At 45.5% G+C, this 20,580-nt stretch overlaps 1 protein-coding gene across 14 annotated transcripts in view; it reads right to left on the bottom strand.

Moving 5' to 3' along the window:
* dtnba (dystrobrevin, beta a) overlaps nucleotides 1–20,580 on the bottom strand; it is a 705,977-nt gene that overhangs the window by 600,502 nt on the left and 84,895 nt on the right. For 7 of the 14 annotated variants that reach the window (XR_005460995.1, XR_005460994.1, XM_038800077.1 and 4 more), the window contains exon 1: nucleotides 9,287–9,612. The exons of 1 other annotated variant lie outside the window; for it this stretch is intronic. The gene's annotated coding sequence lies outside the window, so the exon portion shown is untranslated. Of the gene's footprint in view, nucleotides 1–9,286; nucleotides 9,615–20,580 lie in introns of those variants that run through there. 6 more of the 14 variants (XM_038800079.1, XM_038800085.1, XM_038800080.1 and 3 more) reach the window with 4 other exon arrangements.

Genomic DNA, 20,580 nt, shown 5'->3' with positions numbered 1-20,580 from the left:
AATCTAAGCCGGTCTGGCAGCATCTGTAGGAAGAAAAGAGCTAACGTTTCGAATCCAGGTGACCCTTTGTCAAAGAAGGGTCATCTGGACTCTGAACGTTAGCTCTTTTCTCTCCCTACAGATGTTGCCAGACCTGTTGTGATTTTCCAGCATTTTCTCTTTGGTTTCAGATTCCAGCATTCGCAGTAATTTGCTTTTATAATCCACAAGATATCTGGCTGTTGCTCATACTCCATGCGCCTGAAGTAGGGAAATGGACAGGTAGAATGATCAGGCTCATCATACAGAAATTGCTACTGGAACATGCAAATCTCAGATGTAACCATTCCTACGTTCAGCTGCAACGTCGTCTGCATTTATACTCTGATGGCACATTATTTCATGAGTGTCTCTGGACAGTCATTTGTGAGGGATACATCTGTGTCCATGTGACCAACCATACTCCAGAAAACTAGAGGAGAGAAAAAAATGAAGACATTTTCTCCATTTCCAACAATTCATTTGGCTCATCAAGATGGTCTTCCGTGACCATTGGCATAAAATCCGATCCGGAGTTTACTATAGCATTATTTTTTGTTAAGCAGTGAAGATGCCAACTCGAAGAGATAATCAAAAGAGCTGGCGAGAAGAGGTATATTTGGACGCTGTAATTAATTGGCCTCAAACTTTTCCTTCTAAAAAGCTGAACATTATATAAAGAAGGAATAAAGAAGAGCAAGAACTAATTGCTTCTTCCTTCCTATATCATTAGCCTGCTGCAATGCTCCAGTGAAGTCCAATGCAAACTGGAGGAACAGCACCTCATCTTCCGTTAGGCACGTTACAGCCTATTGGACTTGATAGAGTTTAGCAGCTTTAGACCTTTCTCCTTCTTGACCCCTCTTTTTCAAGAAGCCAATTTCTTTAGCCCCAATAGAACACATCCCCACCTCCTCCACATCTGTCACTTGTTCTTTAGTTTTGTTCTTTAGTTTTGCTTGAACTGGCCTTTGTTCTCCTATTCAAACATTCAACTATCTTTGCATCTTCTACAGCCATTAACACTGGCTGTGTCTTAAGCCCTAGACATCCCTTTGCTATCTCCCCCGGCACACACCTATCACCGACCTTCTATTTTGCTTCCCCTGCTCCAATCCCTCTTATACAGTATAAAGTCCATCAAATATAGCTCTGTGTGATTTAACAAATAACAGTCCTGTTCTGGGTGCGAAAGGCAGGGTGTTTCTCAGAGAATGCAGCACCAAGAATGACTCCGCTATCAAACTGACCTTTATTTTTTGGGGTGCAGCCTCTGCAAGGAATGCCCTGCTGAGATTGCCCGGGTGGCACGGCCAGCGTACCAGCCTGCCCAGAACCCAACCAGCCGGGGGAGTTCACTCAACTTAGTCTATGGCAAGTTTATATTTCCTTAGGTTGGGAGACAAAAACTGCGCACAATAATCCAGGTGTGGTGTCACCAAAGCCCTGGACAGCTGCAGTGAGACTTTGTTGCTCCTGTACTCAAATCTACTTGCAATGATGGCCAACATACCACCTGCTTTCCTAACTGCTTGCTACATTTGCATGCTTGCTTTCAGTGGCTGGTGTACAAGGACACCCAGGTCCTTTTGCCCATCAACATTTTCCAATGTATCACCATTTTAATAATACTCTGCCATTCTATTTTTCCTATCAAAGTGGATAACTTTGCACTTCTTCACGCTATACTTTATCTGCCTTGCATTTACCCACTCACTCAACCTGTCTTGGGGGGGGGGGGGGGGGGGGGGGGGGGGGGGGGGGGGGGAGAAAGAGAGCGAGAGCGAGAGAGACGACCTAGGAAGTGAGCTGTGGGATTGGGGTGGACGGGCACAGGCACCATTGTCGCAGCTGGAAAGGCAGCCATGTAGCTGCGCATGCCGCTGACAGCCCACAGTGAATTTAGGGCCACGGGTCCTATAATTGGCCCCAAGCCACCACCGCACCTCCTACCCACCCCCCCCCCCCCCCACCCCCCCCCCCCCCCCCCCCCCCCCCCCAAACGAGTTTCCCTCTGGCCCCAGCCACCCCATCAGCTGTATGGGCACGCTCCAGCACCATCTTGTTGGCTGGGATAAGTGTGTGTGGGGATTGTAATGTGTATATGCTGCAGCTTGCCAGCCTCCCCTCCAGAGTGTCAATCACGAACTTGATGAATCCCTCACCATTTTCATTGGAATCGATTGCATTCCATTTGTCGCTGGTGCTAGCCCCTTCACAGTTGCTGAATCGGTCCAGGTTCGGCACCAGTTTTGCTATCGTGAAAATCCACAAATCCTGCCCCGACGTCAACACTTTGCCCCCAACTCACATTGCCCCTGGTGGATTCTGTGATACTGGCAAGCTTCAGTTTCTTTCTGACTTCACTTGTTCCGATTTTCCCTTTGGACTGCAGGAGGAATTTGGACTCCAGGAGGTTTCTCATACTCTCCCTTTGTCACTTTCCTCTTTCACCAAGTAATCTACAAGACACCAATGGAGTCTCTCTCCAAACTTCACTAGATATATGTTAATGCGCCTCGTCTCTACAATAATGCCACACACTTACTGCTCGTCATCACCTCAATAGTTTTGCACCATGGCCTTCTGACCAGCACTGAACTCTAAATTTGATGCCTGCGATATCATGACTCATCTCACATCATTTTGCTGTTCTTTTACTTTGCTATTAACATCAGGCTTCAGAAAACTATGCCTTGTCCTCGGAAAATATTTACAATGAGCAATCCGTTTCAGACCGTGGGATTAATCGGTAAGAGAACAGGAAATAGTCTAACTAGCATCAAGGAGAAACATGGAAATTACTGCGTCACTTGTCATCTCGCAAACTTTCTGCAAAGACCTCTTCACAATTTTGAATGCTTCTTTCTGCAGCACCACTCGATTATGGGTGATCTGGTGGTATTAAAGTGTGTTTGACCCCATTCTTAACTCATAGAATCATATAATCTTACAGTGCAGGAGGCCATTTGGCCCATCAGGTCTGCACCGACCCACTGAAAGTATACCCTACTTAAGCCCACGCTTCGGCCCTATCCCCATAACCCAGTAACCCCTCCTGAACTTTGTGACACTGAGGGACAATTTGGAATTGCCAATCCACCTAATATGCATATCGTTGGACTGTGGGAGGAAACTAGAGCACACAGATACAGGGAGAAAGTGCAAACTCCACAGAGAGACACCCCGAGGCCAGAATTGAACCTGGGTCCCTGGAACTGTGAGGTAGCAGTGTACCCTTTGTGCCACCCCTCAGGAATATTTCAAACTCTTTTGACATGAACTGTAGACCATTATCCAACACAAAACCCTCTTGCAACCCATAACTTGCAAAACAACTTTCAAATCCTCAATAGTTTTGGTGCTCGTCGTATTGGGCAAAGATTCAATATTTACCCACTTGCTACAACCTTTGACCAAAACAAGATATTCTTTCCCTTCCACTTGCGCCACACGGTTTTCTCATGTTTGCCCACGGAATGAAAGGAACTTTGGTTGGATCATTTCTCATTCTGAGACACACAACACAGCTCTGCTATATATTGATCTACTTTTGGATATCTTTGCTACAGCTCTCCAAGATTACAACCGTGCACTCTCAATTAAGTTTCTTGACCAATCTCACTTTGAGCCTTGGTGAAGTAATGACTCAAACTCCAATGGAGACAGTCTTGATCATTTCTACTTGTGAAATACTCTGACAATTTCTCTTCACACTCTTCAGGCAGCCATTCACAACATAAATTGAGCACTCTACTGGGCAACACTTCCTTGTATATTTCTTCACCAATTTCCGTGGCAGACACAGGCATGTTATTTGCATGTGTAAAAGTACCTCAGTGGCTGAAAATGAATCAGCATTCAGATGTAGTTTCACCAACACCCTAAACAACTATAGCAAACCCTCCCTACTTGAATACTGCTGAAAAAAGAGACATGCTGTTGAAGCTTTTCATCTTGCACTCATCAGGCCAGATTCACAAGACAACCAAGTATAACAATGTATGATGCATGAGAAGAGGGTGCTGATTGGTTTGGAAATTGACTCTGATTAGCAGAGCCATGCTATGAAGAATGCACCAGGGACTAAAAACCATGCTTTTAAATTCAAATTTAAGCAGTTCAGCACTGATTAGTCAAGGCATTATCACAGAGAATAAACCATAGAATGGCTGTCCCCCAAGCTTTTGCTTTGTTGAAAAAGGGTACAATGCAAGGGACAGGACCCAGTGTGTGAAAGTACCTTCTAGCTTCCATGGGATGTAGGCAGCACTGGCAACGGCAACATTTAATGCCCATCCTTAATTGTCCTCAAGAAGGTGGTGGTAAGCCATGTGGTGTAGTTGCACTCCGTGCTGTTAGGAAGGAAATTGTAGAATTTTGACCCAGCAACAGTGAAGGAATGGCAGCGTAGTTCCCAGTCAGGATGGTGTGTGGCTTGGAGGGAAACTTGCAGTTGGTGGTGTTCCCATGCATGTGCTGTCCTTCATCTTGGTGGTAGAGGTTGTGGGTTCAGAAGGTGCTGTCAAAGGAACTTTGATGCGTTGCTGCAGTGCAACTTGTATATGGTACACACTGTTGCTACTATCGGTGGCGGAGGGAGTAAACGTGCAAGATAATGGTTGGGGTGTCAATCAAGTGGTCTCTTTGTCTTTGATTGTGTTGACCTTCTCAAGCATTACTTGACCTGCATTCGGCAAGTGAAGAGCATTCCATCACACTTCTTGCTTACGCCTCTACTTAGTGGACAGGCATCGACGTGTCAGGTGGCGAGTTCTCACTACAGAATTCCCAGTCTCTGACGTGCTTTTGTAACCACATCATTAATATGGTTGTTTCAATTAGAATTCAGTTCTATGCTAACTCCCAGGATGTTGACAGTAGGGGATTCAGTGATGGTGATGCTATTGAACATCTAGGGGAGATGGTTAGATTCTCTATTGTTGGAGATGGTCATTGCATGAGGCTGCTTCAGTATTGAGGAACTACATTCTGAAGCAATCTGTGTCAATATGCAGAAAGGCCTCGACAACATTCAGGCTTGGGCTGCTGAGTAGTGACTAACACTTGTATTGCAAAATCACCAGAGAAGGAAGCATTCATATAAATTACTAGCCATGTAATTAGAAGTTATAGCCGATTCAGGCAACAAGTAGCTGAGCTATGCATGCCAATGAGCTCCGAAATTCAGTTCTCCAGACTCATTCTAATTATCTAATCTCACCCCTTCAACATTAGTAAAATCTATTAATAGTTCCGGATGCATTGGACAATTTTATAAAGCCTTTCTGAAATTTTAAGATACTCTTTAATTGCACCTATTTCTTTAATTTCACTTCCATGCAGTTTTACACTCAAATCACGCATGCACTACCCACACATGTAACTATGTTAATTGGCTGACCGAGGCAAATTAGAAGTAAACAGTAGAGTTCTCTTCCTTGTGTAACCTAGTAATGAATCCCATTCTGCCATAAACTGTACCAAAAAGGAACATCCAGGCTTATAAAACTTAATAAGAACGTAAGAAATAGGAACAGAAGTATGATCTGTGCACCTAATCCTCCATTTCAGTGAGATCATCGTTGATGCTTGAAATGAACTGATTACTTTTGTGTACAAAAATTTACTAAACACAGTCTTGAATATACTTAAATATTAAGCATCCACAACAGTCTGGTGGTAGACAAGTCCCAAGATTCACCTTCCAAGTGAAGAAAGTTCTCCTCATCTTAATCCTGAATGACTGATGTCTTACACAGAGACTTTTGCCCCGAGTCGCAGATGCTCCAGCCAGGGAAAACATTGTCTTCACATTTACCTTTCCAAACCCTTGCAAAGTTGTGTGTATTTCAATGAGATCACCTCTCATTCAGCTAATCTCCAAGCAGAATGAGCCCATGCAACTTTGAAGCCTCTGACCTGTACCACCAAAAAGGACAAGGACAGCTGACGCGTGGGAACACCACCACCTGCAAGTTCCCCTTCAAGTCACACAAAGCTATATTGTCAATCCTTCACTGTCACTGGGTCACGGTCCCGAGGCTTGCTTCCTAACAGCACTATGTACTTACAATACAGGGGCTGCAGCAGTTCAAGGCAGCAGCACACCAACACCTTCTCAAGAACAATTAGGCATGGGAACTAGATGCTGGCTGAGGACGTAAGACATCTTTGCATTCCAGGAATGAGTCTAGTAAGCCTGTGTTACATGTTCTCTGAGGCAAGTATATCGGTCATGAGATACAGAGGCCAAAACTGCACACAGTTCTCCAGGCATGGTCTCACCAAAACATCGCAGCAAGACTTCTTGCAATGAAGGACAAAATAGCAACTGCCTTCCTCATTGCTTGCTGTTAACTTTGTGTTTCTCACACAAGGACATCCAAATCTCTCTGAGCATCCACGTTTAATAGTTTCTCACAATTTAAAAAAGATTTGTCTTCTCTTATCTTCGAAAAATGAAGAAACTTGTTATGCCCCAAATTATACCCCACCTACCATCTGCTTGCCTACTCACCTAATTTATCTATACCCCTTTGCAGTCTCTATGCTCTCAACATAGCTTACTTTCCCATCTAGCTTTATTTTGTCAGCAAACCTAGATACTTTACATTTGGTTCCTTTATTTAAATCATTAATATAGTCAGATTATATAAAGATAAGGCCCCAGTACTGATCCATGTGGCACCACACCACCTACCAAAAATGCCTACTCAATTTAAATGTACACAGCTACACTTTATTCCCATATTAACCCTCTGTGCTAGAGGATGGCTATTTAGTCATAATAATAATCTTTATTAGTGTCACAAGTAGGCTTACATTAACACTGCAATGAAGTTACTGTGAAAGCCCCTAGTCGGCACATTCCAGCGCCTGTTTGGGTATAGAGAGGGAGAATTCAGAATGTCCAATTCACCTAACAATCATGCCTTTCGGAACTTGAGGGAGGAAACTGGAGCACCCGCAGGAAACCCACACAGAGACAGGGAGAATGTGCAGACTCCGCACAGACAGTGACCCAAGCCAGGCTGATATTGCCAATGAGGATTACAAATCGTGGTTAAAACCTGGGATGAATACTTCTCAAGTGTGTGCCCTCTCAGTTCAGGATATACAGGTGCCTCACAGCTTCAGATCACATTGTCCTAACTGCACTAACTGAGCCTATTTACACAGTGACTTGGAGTCACCTGCTCTCATTCACATGAAAACAAGCTGATAATCACTCACCAACAGATACTGTACATACGCCACACAAAAACACAGCTTAACTGCATGGAAATTGCCCAGTCATATGGAAACTAAAAAATAACCAATGCCTGCAATCTACTAGCCATCAAGTCTACCCGCTTGCCTTCCAGATGCTGTAATTTTTGTGGAGCATTAACAGTGCCTCCATGGTTCCGTTTCAAGAGGTACTTCACAAAGAATTTGCCTTTGATCTGACTCTTTCAGCTTCTTGTCATTATAAATGATTCAAATTGAAAATAAGCTAAATGGGCAGCTAAACACTGGTGAATGTGAAGAGTCCTACTGTAGAAAGGAAATATTGCAGCAAATTATCAATGCAGCTTAATCAAGGATTAAGCAAAGTAGAAAGGAAATATTGCAGCAAATTATTATCAATGCAGCTTAATCAAGGATTAAGCAAAGTACAACCTTACCTCAGGAATGTTTTACTCATTGCATTGACTGTTTTATTTCAGAAGATGAACACCGGCACCCAAAAATTTAGCCAAATCCTTCCAAAATATCCGACTCCCAGCAAGAAACAGGAAATAATTTAAAACACTTCAAAATACTGTTATCCCTCGTAGCTGGAGAAGCAAAATCGCAGTAACGTGAAGTACTGTCAGAAATCAATGGTCAGAACACTGCCTTTTTAAACCAGCCAATTTTAATTAGCAAACCACTAAAACCAGCAGTGAGTTTTGCACAATATATTACATATCCTGTCATTACCTAGGAGTCTAATGCTGTAGCAAGCATTGCTGATCAAGAGTTCCTTTTCAAAAAAGGGATGCATGGATACCTGCTGCTGGATTAGCTGGGGGGGGGGGGGGGGGGGGGGGGAATGCAGCTGTAGCCTGTTTCCCTTTATCAATAAGAAATTTGGGAATCAAAAATCCCAGTAGGTGGTTGGAGAAAACTCTGAGCAAGTGGAGCCTCTGGCTTTCTCACATATACACAACTGCGCTTTTTGGCAGCATTGATGTAATCATTTTAAGCACATGACCTATAAGATGGAAAAAAGGGCAATGTTTGGCCAAAGCATTTTAATGTACTAAACTGTACTGAAAAGGAATTTCTAACAGAGCAGCTACACCCGTTAGTTTAATATTAAGGCTATTTCAGCTTTAAAAAGAACTGGGAAGAACTTTTCCTCCCTACAATCAGTTAACAAAGTTGGGTTCGGATGATGAGTCAAATTGGACTCCAGGCTCTTCGTTTTTTTCTCTCTCTCCACAGATGCTGCCGAGTTTCCTCAGCACTGTGTGTGTTTATTTCAGCTTCCCAGCATCCGCAGTATTTTGCTTCGAGTTTAGGTTAACAAAGTGCACACTCCACATTAAAACGGACATATTCACTCACATCTGCAGAGATAATGTTCGACGTCAGAAGTCAAACATTATGACAGTGCAATTAAGTGGCAAATTATAGCCCAGTCTTAATATTTTTTTTCTCAGAGAATGTGCCCTGAAGTGGATGTGACCTCCAACGTGCTGCTGCACCCGTACACAATGCCTCCCCTCCTTCCCGATAGCATCTCGGTGCCGGTATAAAGCAGCAGCAGCAGCCGCCCTCTTCCCCCGACGGAAATTAGGATTTGGATTTTTAAACTGATGCAAATCCGCCCGCGAGAACGGACCGCAACATCCACATCCTCTCCGAGCCGAGGGCTGGAAGAAGCACCCCCCGCCCCGGCAAGGCGCCTCTACATTCTAGCCATTTGATGCGGATTTTCACCGACAAACCGAATTGCAGATGGAGTATCTGGGGACAAGCGGACCGGGCATGGGACTGCATCAAGTCGGCTGGGAGAGTGCACAAGCCAATGTTGGTACATTTGCCTGGTGTGGGTGCGTGTGTGTATATATCTTGAAGGGCTGCAGCCAAGGATCCCATTCCCATCTCACTCTCCAGTGAGGGAACCCTCCTCGCCCCGGGCTTCACCTGCCTTCCGAGGTGGGCTATCAGGCAGCCCACTCCCCCCTCGGTTACCGCGCGCATTTCGGCATCTACTACGTGCGTTGGAACTGACCTGCAAAGCGGCAAAATCAAGAAGCTGCCGACTCTGCCGCTTCAGCTGCCCTTCTGCATTCCACCTTCAGATGACTGGATCGGTTACCCAGGCTACTCCTGTCTGCCCAGAGCGCGCGGCACCTCCTCCCCGCCGCTCATTCCTCCAACAGTTAACCCGGCAGCTGCCTCGGGCTGCTTGGCCACTCACCAGCACACCCAACTCCCCAGCCCTTGTTCAAAGGCACGAAGAGACCCAGCCATTACCATGCACACTCCGAGGAAGCCGAAAGGTACGTCATGCTGCTGCTGGGCTGAGCGAGAAGCTGCTGTCAAATGACAGAGGCAGGGTAGCTGTCAGTCACACACAGGCGTGCGGGGGCGGGGGGAGAGAGAGAGAGGAAGCTATTACTTCCTCTCTTTCTCTTTTAAAAAACATTGCAGCAGATAGTGTCTTGGAAAGCTTAAAGCTGACTTAGTGTTCAAGCTAGACCACAACACTGCACTAATTTTAGTGATTATGCGCCAATGCTTAGCACCGTTTTTTAATCTAACTGATACGAGTGCACTTCAGCGACAGCACACACACATATATATACATATATATGAGAGAGAGAGAAAGAGATTAATTGAAGAATACATTTAGAAATGAAATGGCACTCACTTCTTGTAAGATATAATGCGAAACAAGTTGAAAATACTAGACATGCAAAGTTCCGATGAAGGATCCATATGAACAATTAAAGGTGCATAATTAGATCATAAGACATAGGAGCAGAATTAGGCCACCCCCTTGAGTCTACTCTGCCATTCAATTTTGGCGAATATTTTTCTCATCCCCATTCTCCTGTCTTCTCCCCATAACCTCTAGTCCCCTTATTAATCAAGAACCCATATTTTTGATTTGATTTATTATTGTCAAATGTATTAGTATACAGTGAAACGTATTGTTTCTTGCATGCTGTACAAACAATGCATACCGTACATGGGGAAGGAAGGAGAGACTGCAGAATATGTTACAGCTATAGGAAGGTGTAGAGAAAAGATCAGCTTAATAGGAGGTAGGTCCATTCAAAAGTCTGATGGCAGTAGGGAAGAACCTATTCTTGAGTCAGTTGGTACGTGACCTCAAACTTTGGTATCTTTTTCCTTATGGAAGAAGGTGGAAGAGAGTATGTCCAGGGTGCGTGGGGTCTTTAATTATGCTGGCTGCCTTTCCGAGGCAGTGGGAATTGTAGACAGAGTCGATGAATGGGAGGCTGGTTTGCGTGATGGATTGGGCTACATTCACGACCTTTAGTTTCCTGCGGTCTTGGGCAGAGCAAGATCCATACCAAGCTGTGATACAACCAGAAATAATGCTTTCTGTCGAGTTTGGTGAGAGTCGTAGGTGACATGCCAAATTTCCTTAGTCTTCTGAGAAAGTCGAGTCATAGGTGGGCTTTCTTAACTATAGTGTCAGCATGGGTGGACCAGGACAGGTTGTTGGTGATCTGGACACCTAAAAACGTGAAACTTGAAGACTGGGGCATGTTCTCCACTACGCTTCCTGAAGTCGATGATAATCTCCTTTGTTTTGTTGACATTGAGGGAGAGATTATTGTCGTTGCACCAGTTCACCAGATTCCACCATCTCTTAAAGACACTCAGTGACTTGGCCGCCACAGCCTTCTGGCAAAGAGTTCCATAGATTCACCACCCTCTAAGTGAAGAAATTCCTCCTCATCTCAGTTTTAAAGGATCGTTCGTTTAGTCTGAGACTGTGTCCTCTGGTTCTAGCTTTTCCGACAAGTGGAAACATCCTCTCCACATCCACTATTCAGGCCTCGTGGTATCTTGCAAGTTGCAATAACGTTTTCCCCTCATCCTTCTGAACTCCAACGAGTACAGACCCATATTCCTCAACCGTTCCTCATACGACAAGCTCTTAATTCCAGGGATCATTCTTGTCAACCTCCCCTGGACCCTTTCCAAGGCCAACTCTTCCTTCCTTAGATACGGGGCCCAAAACTGCTCACAATACTCCAAATGGGGTCTGACCAAAGCCTTTTACAGCCTCAGAAGTACATCCCTGCTCTTGTATTCTAGCCCTCTCAACATGAATGCTATGATGTGGAGATGCCGGCGTTGGACTGGGGTGAGCACAGTAAGAAGTCTTACAACACCAGGTTAAAGTCCAACAGGTTTGTTTCAAACACGAGCTTTCGGAGCACGGCTCCTTCTTCAGGTGAATGGAAAGGCTTGTTCCAGAAATGTTTATATAGACACAGTCAGAGATGCCCTGGAATGCGAGCACCTGCAGGCAATCAAATCATCAAAGATGCAGAGAGAGAGGTAACTCCAGGTTAAAGAGGTGTGAATTGTCCCAAGCCAGTTCAGTCGGTAGGCCTCTGCAAGTCCAGGCTTGTTGGTGGGGGCCGAATGTAATGCGACATGAATCCCAGATCCCGGTTGAGTCCGCATTCATGCGTGCGGAACTTAGCTATAAGTTTTTGCTCAGCAATTTTGCGTTGTCGCGTCTCCTGAAGGCCTCCTTGTAGAATGCTGACCCGGAGATCAGAGGCTGAATGTCCTTGACTGCTGAAGTGTTCCCCAACTGGAAGGGAACAGTCCTGCCTGTTGATAGTCGCACGATGCCCGTTTATTCGTTGTCGCAGTGTCTGCATGGTCTCGCCAATGTACCACGCTTCGGGACATCCTTTCCTGCAGCGTATGAGGTAGACTACATTGGTCGAGTCGCACGAGTATGCGCCGCGTACCTGGTGGGTGGTGTTTCCACGTGTAATGGTGGTGTCCATGTCGATGATCTGGCATGTCTTGCAGAGATTACCCTGGCAGGGTTTTGTGGTGTTGTGGTTGCTGTTCTGAAGGCTGGGTAATTTGCTGCAAACAATGGTTTGTTTGAGGTTGCGCGGCTGTTTGAAGGCCAGTAGTGGGGGTGTGGGGATGACCTTGGCAAGATGTCCATCCTCGCTGATGATGTGTTGGAGGCTGCGAAGAAGATGTCGTAGTTTCTCCGCCCCAGGAAAGTACTGGACGACGAAGGGTACTCTGTCAGTGGTGTCCCGTGTTTGTCTTCTGAGGAGGTCGGTGCGGTTTTTTGCTGTGGCGCGGTGGAACTGTCGATCAATGAGTCGAGCGCCATATCCCGTTCGTACGAGGGCATCTTTCAGCACCTGTAGGTGTCTGTTGCGCTCCTCCTTGTCTGAGCAGATCCTGTGTATACGGAGGGCTTGTCCATAGGGGATGGCTTCTTTAATGTGTTTCGGGTGAAAGCTGGAGAAGTGGAGCATCGTGAGATTATCTGTGGGCTTGCGGTAAAGCGAGGTGCTGAGGTGACCGTCCTTGATGGAGACGAGTGTGTCCACTCGTCTCCATCAAGTTCCGCACGCATGAATGCGGACTCAACCGGGATCTGGGATTCATGTCGCATTACATTCGGCCCCCACCAACAAGCCTGGACTTGCAGAGGCCTACCGACTGAACTGGCTTGGGACAATTCACACCTCTTTAACCTGGAGTTACCTCTCTCTCTGCATCTTTGATGATTTGATTGCCTGCAGGTGCTCGCATTCCAGGGCATCTCTGACTGTGTCTATATAAACATTTCTGGAACAAGCCTTTCCATTCACCTGAAGAAGGAGCCGTGCTCCGAAAGCTCGTGTTTGAAACAAACCTGTTGGACTTTAACCTGGTGTTGTAAGACTTCTTAACATGAATGCTAACATTGCATTTGCCCTCTGGGGCAGCAACCCTGTGCAGTGGGTTAGCACTGCGGCCTCATGGCGCCGAGGTCCCAGGTTCGATCCCAGCTCTGGGTCACTGTCCATGTGGAGTTTGCACATGGTGGGTTTTAGAAACATATATAGACAAAGTCAAAGATGCAGTTCGATACTTTGAATGCGAGTCTTGGCAAGAATTGTCTATAGGTCCAGACAGAGCAACTGGAGAGAGGGACAATCACAGGTTAAAGAGGTGTAAATTATCTCAAGCCAGGACAGTTGGTAGGGTTTCACAAGCCCAGGCCATCCAAGATCTTGCCAAGGTCATCCCCACACCCCCACTACTTGTCTTCAAACAACCACGCAACCTCAAACCATTGTTTGCAGCAAACTACCCAGCCTTCAGAACCGTGACCATGACACCACACAACCCTACAAACAGCAGGAGGTTCCAGCACTGATCCCTGCGGAACACTACTAGCTGCAGATCTCCATTCTGAAAAATACCTTCCACCGCTACTCCCTGTCATCTATAACCAAGCCAGTTCTGTATCCATCTCGCTAGCCCACCCCGAATCCCATGTGATTTAGGTTTTGTACCAGTCTGCCATGTGGGACCTTGTCAAACGCCTTACTAAAGTCCACCTAAATTACATCCACAGCCCTTCCCTCAATCTTCTTCATCACCGCTTCAAAAACTCAATCAATTTGGTGAGACATGATCTTTTCCATATAAAACCATGCTGCCGATCACTAACTAGTCCATTTTCCTTTACATGTGCACATATCCTGTCCCTCTATCTAGTCCCTCAGTATCTTTTCCAAAAGCTTCCCCACCACTTATGTCAGGCTCACTGGCCTATAATTTGCTGGATTATCCCTGCTTCCTTTATTAAACAAAGGAACATCATTGGCTATTCTCCAGTCCTGTGGAATCTCACCTGTGGTCAAAGAGGATATGAAGATATCTCTTAAGGCCCCAGTTATTTCTCTCCTTGCCTCCCGCAGTAACCGGGAATAGATCCCATCCGACCCCGGGGACTTGTATACCTTAATGCAATTTAGGATACGCAACATTAACTCCTTTGATATATTGACATTCTCAAGAGCGTTCACACACACTATCCCTGACCTCAACATCAGTCATGTCCTGCTCCGTGGTAAATATCAATAAAGTACTCATTAAGGGTTTCACCCACTTCCTGTGGTTCCATGCACAACTTCCCTCCATTGTCCTTAAGTGGGCTTACTCGTTCTCTTGCTACTCTCTTGCTCCTAATATATGCATAAAAAAACCTTGGGATTCTCCTTGACCATGTTTGCTAAAGACATTTCATGGCCCCTTTTAGTCCTCCTAATTCCACGTTTAAATTCCTTCCTACTTTCACTGTACTCCTCAAGGGCTTCGTCATTTTTAGATGCCTAGATCTATCGTACGCTTACTTTTTCCTTTTGACTAAGCTTACAATTTCATCCATGGTTCCAGAATCCTGCCATTTCTATCCTTCATTTATGCGGGGACATACTTGTCCTGCACTTCAAATCAACTGGCCTTTAAAAGCTTCCCACATGTCAGACATGGATTTGCCCTCAAATAGCCACTCCGTATCCACATTCCCCCGGTCCCGGATGTAATTGGCCCTTGCTCAATTAAGCACCCTCACCATGGGCCTCTCTTGTCATTATCCATGAAATCTTATGGAATTATGGTCACCAAGTCCAAAACTTGCCCCCACTGAAACATCAATCACTTGGCCTGGCTTATTCCCCAATACCAAGTCTAGTGTAGCCCTCTCCATCAACAAATTGTATCAAATTGCCCTCCTGGACACATCTAACAAATTGCTCTCCATCCGAGCCCTTGATTGGAAGGGAATCCCAGTCAATATGGGGGAACTACACCATCACAACTACACTGCTCTTTTCACACCTTTTCAGTATCTGACTACACAACTGCTCCTCAGTCTCCTGAGGTCTATAGTACACTCCCAACATTGTTATTATTCCTGAGCACCACCCATTATGCCCCACAACAACAACATCCCTCCACAGCTGTGATCTAGTCCCTAATCAGCAATGCCACTCCCCCACCTCTTTTGTTTCCCCTTCTGTCCTGTTTAAAACAGTGATATCCCGGAATGTTAAGATGCCTGTCCCTCCTTTAACCATGTCTCCATAATTACAAATACATCATATTTCAAGCCTGCTCGGCCATTCATTCTGATCATCCAACTCAATAGCCTAATCCCACTTTGCCCCAGATCCTTAGACCCCCTTCACCCCAAGTGCTACATCTAACTGCTTCTTAAAAACATACAATGTTTTGGCCTCAACTATTTCCTGTGTTAACGAATTCCACAGGCCGATCACTTTCTGGGTGAAGACATTTCTCTTCATATCTGTCCTAAATGTTCTACCATGTATCGTCAGACTGTTACCCCGACATAATTTTCTTTGTGCAGTTCCATAGCACGGGCGTAGGTCGGCGCATCCTGTATCAGCGGGAACACGCTGGAGCTCAACCTTGAGTGAAGTAGTTGAATTTTCTGAGCTTCCTATGGTGCAGGGTCCGCGGATGTGATGTAGGCCTCGAAGACAGCCAGCCAGTGGTTAAAGTCTTTCCTGGCGTTCGGCGATTGCGGATCCTGCTGCAGGCGGTCGGGTTTTATTCTGATGTCCATGATTAGGGAAATCTCACGGTAATAAATTGATGCGCTAACAATTGCACACAGAAACACAAAAAGGTACAAAAGAGGCTTTATTACCGTGAGATGTTATTCCCTCAAGTGGAGCTGTAAAATGGCAGATCAGGAGACCTCATGGATATTTATACTGCTCCCTGTGGGCGGAGCTAGCCTGCAGGGGTTTACCGACAAACTATGCAGGGGCTTACCGACAAACCTGTAATAGCAGGTACTATTGTACATCCCCTAATAGAGGCACACACATATATATACAGTGGTATTACCACACCCCGGTTCTGAACACCCCCACTATCGGGAACATCCTTCTTGCATCAACTCTGTCTAGTTCTGTTAGCATTTTAGAGGTTTCTAGGAGATTCCCACTCATTCTTCTGAACTGCAGAGAATAGTTTTCATTTAAACATAACACTTATCCAAATTAAACACAACCAAAATGCTTTCCCTCAGTTCTAAATGGTCTTGAATCACTTTTGAAACTACTCTTCAAAGTCTAAAAATTCTAAAAACAAATCTAACCAATAGAAGAATTTATAGGTACTCGGCTGACAAGTGAATAATTTCCCAGCAGTTTTTTTTTTAAACACCGCTGCAGCACTCACTTGGCAATTTGGAACCTGTTATCCCACAAAAAATGTAGAATCTTCAAATCTGTCTTTTGTTATCCAGGTAATATCAGAAAGAATTTGCATTTAGAGGGTGACTTTCACAACCTCAGCACATCTCAAACCACTCTCTACAGTCAATTTTGAAGTGTAGTCACTGTTACAATGTAGCAATGATTATGTTCTCAAGTCTCTGGTGTGGGAACTCCAAAACCTATGGTCCTGGTGGCAAAGAATAGAATATATAGAATATAGAACAGTACAGCACAGAACAGGCCTTTTGGCCCTCAGGCAACTTAATAGAGGTTTATAAGATGATGAGGGGATAGATAGAGTGGACGTTCAGAGACACTGGACAGTATTCTCCGCAAGGCCCGACGCCGTCGTGAAACCTGGACAAGTTCACGACGGCATTGGAAGCCTCTCCTGGCTCCCTATTCTCCCCTACCCGGGGGGATAGGCAGGCCATACCGGGAAACTCGGCCGCCGGGCCTTGTCCCTGGCTTCAAGGCCCGGCGCGCCAAGAATGACGCGGCAGCAGAGCCTAATGACGTCAGCCGCGCATGCGCGGGTTGGACAGCTCAAACCCGCGCATGCACAGTTCCCGTCTTTCCCCTCAGCCGCCCCGCAAGACGTGGCGGCTTGATCTTGCGCCGCGGCGGAGGGGAAAGAGTGCGTCCCCTTGAGACGCCGGCCCGACGATCAGTGGGCACTGATCATGGGCCAGTTCACTCCCGAGCATGGTCATGGTGCTCGATCCGCCCCCCCCCCCCCCCCCCCCAGGCCCCACACTTACCTGCCGCGCCATGTTCACGACGGCAGCGACCAGGTGTGGTTGCCGCCGTCGTGAACAGGTCGGGAACAGCAGGCCACTCGGCCCATTCGGGCCGTGAAAAACGGCGGCCCGCGTTTCTCCGAGCGGCGTGTCGGAAAACCGGACATGCCATTTTGGGGGAGGTGGGAGAATAGCGGGAGCAGACCTCCCGCTATTCTCCCACCCATCGTGGTTGCGGAGAATCGCGGCCTGTTTCCTCGGGTAGATGTAGCTGTTACAAGGGGGCATAGCTATAAGGTTGAGGGTGGGAGATATAGGAAGGATGTCTGAGGTAGGTTCTTTACTCAGAGAGTTGTTAGGGTGTGGAATAGACTGCCTGCTGTGATAGTGAAGCGGTTATTGGATAGCCACATGGAGCACACCAGAATGACTGGGAGTGGGATAACTTGATCTTGGTTTCGGACAATGCATATTTTTCTTCATCTGCAAAATTCACATCTGCAAACTCAAACCCTCAAGGAAAAATGCCCATGTAAGTAAATGGACATGTAACACTTAAACACATTTGCTAAATTCCACGCAAATTAAAATGCTATTGAAATTGGACCTTTTTCAGAACAGATGAGAATTTGGCCAACTTCTGATTGGAGGAGCCTCTGCTACAAAATGATAATGGTAGAAGTTGTTCGATCACCCTGACAATATCACTTTGTATACTTACAGCAGGAATGATGGATACACAATTCAGCCTTATATCCCTAAAAAAAAGTGCCCTTTTGTGGCTCACTCCGTGGAGCTATACTGGTTGGTTTATTTGATCAAGGAGTCCCAAGTAACATCAATTGAGCAAAGGGAAGGACATTGTGAGAAAGAAAATTGCAGAGCAACAGAGTTGAGTTCTCCAAACTAGAGTTACGATCCCACTGCAACAAGAGCAATTTGTATCAGCGCGGGTTCAATTCCTGTACCACCTTACCCGAACAGGCGCCGGAATGTGGCGACTAGGGGCTTTTCACAGTAACTTCTTACTTGTGACAATAAAAGATTATTGATATTATTATTTTATATAGCACCACTCAAGTTGCAGTACATCCAATGGTGCTTCAGGGTAGGAATGCAAGGCAAAATTTGACACCTGGCATGCAAGGAGCTAACAGGAAGATGACTAGCGGCTTGGTCAAGGAGAGACAGAAAGATGTCATGGGGGTTTGGGCCTGGGCAGATGAAGATATGCCCGCCTATGATCGAGCAGTTAAATCAGAGATACTTAAAAGGCCAGAATTGAGGGAGTGCAAAAAAGCTCGAAGGGTTCTGGAGCTAGTGGAGATTAGAGAGATAGGGAGGGGTGAGGGCATGTAGGAGTTTGAAAACAAGGGTGAGAATTTCAAAAGCAAGGCAATGCAAAGCCAATATAAAGTCAGAGAGCCCAGGGGCGAAGGTGAATGGAACTTGGAAATGGACAGCAGAGTTTTAAACGGCCTAAAATTTACGGAAGACATGTTCTGTTAGGAGTGCACAGGAACAAACAGCCAAAAAAGGTTCCAAGGGCATAGATGAGAGTTTTGGCAGCGAATGAGCTGATTCAGGGACAAAGTTGAGCATAAAATGACACATTAAAATAGCAGAACGTAACTGTCGAACAGGTGCCGGAAAGTGGTGACTAGGGGCTTTTCACAGTAACTTCATTGAAGCCTACTTGTGAGAATAAGCGATTATTATCAATATGTCCTACAAGTGATCATTATTTATGCGGGCTATTTAACCATGGAAAAAGTATTATCCACGCATTGTGTACGCCTATACATTTCCAGCAGAAGCTGCTAGATAGCATGAACACCAGCTGATGTTCCTTCCGCTTACACTGGTGGGGGCGGAGGTATGGTGTGGTGATTCCTATTTTACAGGCGGAGAACAGCTGACTCGGCATAGGCGAGAAATCAAAGTCAGAAACATGTGTGCCTGGCTCAGTCATTCACAGGAAAAGTCCTCTGGGCCAAAAATGGACTCAGACATTATTTTCTTTAAAAAGGAGTCAAATTAAGCAATGGATTGGAAATATCTGGAAAAAACTGTTACCACAAGCATCGTTTTGTGTTGACTCCAGGTCATAGCATTCCCATTCCCAACTCCACTAGCTTAAGGTATAATAATGATAATCTTTTTATTGTCAAAAGTAGGCTTACATTTCAATGAAGTTACTGTGAGAAGCCCCCAGACGCCAATTCCAGCGCCTGTTCGGGTACACAGAGGGAGAATTCAGAATGTCTAAATTACCTAACAGCACATCTTTCGGGACTTGTGGGAGGAAACCGGAGCACCCGGAGGAAACCCACGTAGACACGGGAAGAATGTGCAGACTCCGCATGGACAGTGACCCAGCCGGGAATCGAACCTGGTGCTGTGAAGCCACAGTACTAACCACTGTGTTACCGTGCTGCCCACAAGAGGCTTCATCCCTTACACCATCCCACATAAACCCCCGTCCAAAATTGGGACCAAATATTCAGATCCCAGAAAATTCCTGGTGTTACAATGGGAGTCTGCCAGAAAAGTAAAGAATTTCAGTCAGTGAAGGATTTTTGTTTTTGATGATGTTCAGAGTCTGTCAGAGTTAAGAAATAAGAAAGGCTATGCGACCACATTGGAAGTCTATCTATAGACAACAGAACAGTGGGAAAGAAATTGATGGGATTTGTGGACAATTTTGTAAGTTACAATTGAGTTTTAATGAGCTTAAAGTAGACTCGGATAAGAACAAACTTTTATTTATGTAGCTTCTTTCACAACCTTTCATAATCGTGCAAACCCACCTCCCATCCATTGACTCTGTCTACACCTCCTGCTACTTTGGGAAAACGGGCAGTAGAATCAGAGACCCCCTCCCACCCACTCGGGTTTTTCTCTCTTCCAACCTCTTCCATCGGGCAGGAGATACAAAAGTCTGAGAACACACACCAACGGATTAAAAAACAGCTGTTACCAGACTCCTGAATGACCCTCTTATGGACTGAACTGATCTCACCATGCATCTTCTCTACTGAGTAGTACTACACTTAGTATGCTTCACCCGATGTCTGTGTCTATGTATTTGCATTGCGTATTTATCGTATGTCTTATATTTTTCATGTATGTCCTATATTTTTCATGTATGGAATGATCTGTCTCAACTGTATGCAGAACAATACTTTTCATTGTACCTCACTACACGTGACAGGAAACCCAAATCCAAATCTCAAGACATTCCAAATCACTTCATAGCCAATAAATTACATCTATAGTCACTGTTTTTGTGCAGCAGCCAATTGAAGTTAGCTTTGCATGATAGAGTGCTAGAGATCACATACTAGTGCATCACTGATATTTAATACATTTTTAGCTAGTTATGTATGGCACAAATTTGCTTGCACTATCCCACATGACAGTGACACTGTGAGCTTTGAAAAAGCCAGCAATTCTCCAGAACGGTCTTGTCCATTCTCGTGGTCAAATTGTTTTGGCCTGACTGAATAATG

The sequence above is a fragment of the Scyliorhinus canicula genome, chromosome 6 (assembly GCF_902713615.1).
Source record: "Scyliorhinus canicula chromosome 6, sScyCan1.1, whole genome shotgun sequence".
Taxonomy (NCBI): domain Eukaryota; kingdom Metazoa; phylum Chordata; class Chondrichthyes; order Carcharhiniformes; family Scyliorhinidae; genus Scyliorhinus; species Scyliorhinus canicula.
The sequence above is the reverse complement of the archived record's forward strand: the minus strand, read 5'-3'. Positions and strand labels throughout refer to the sequence as shown.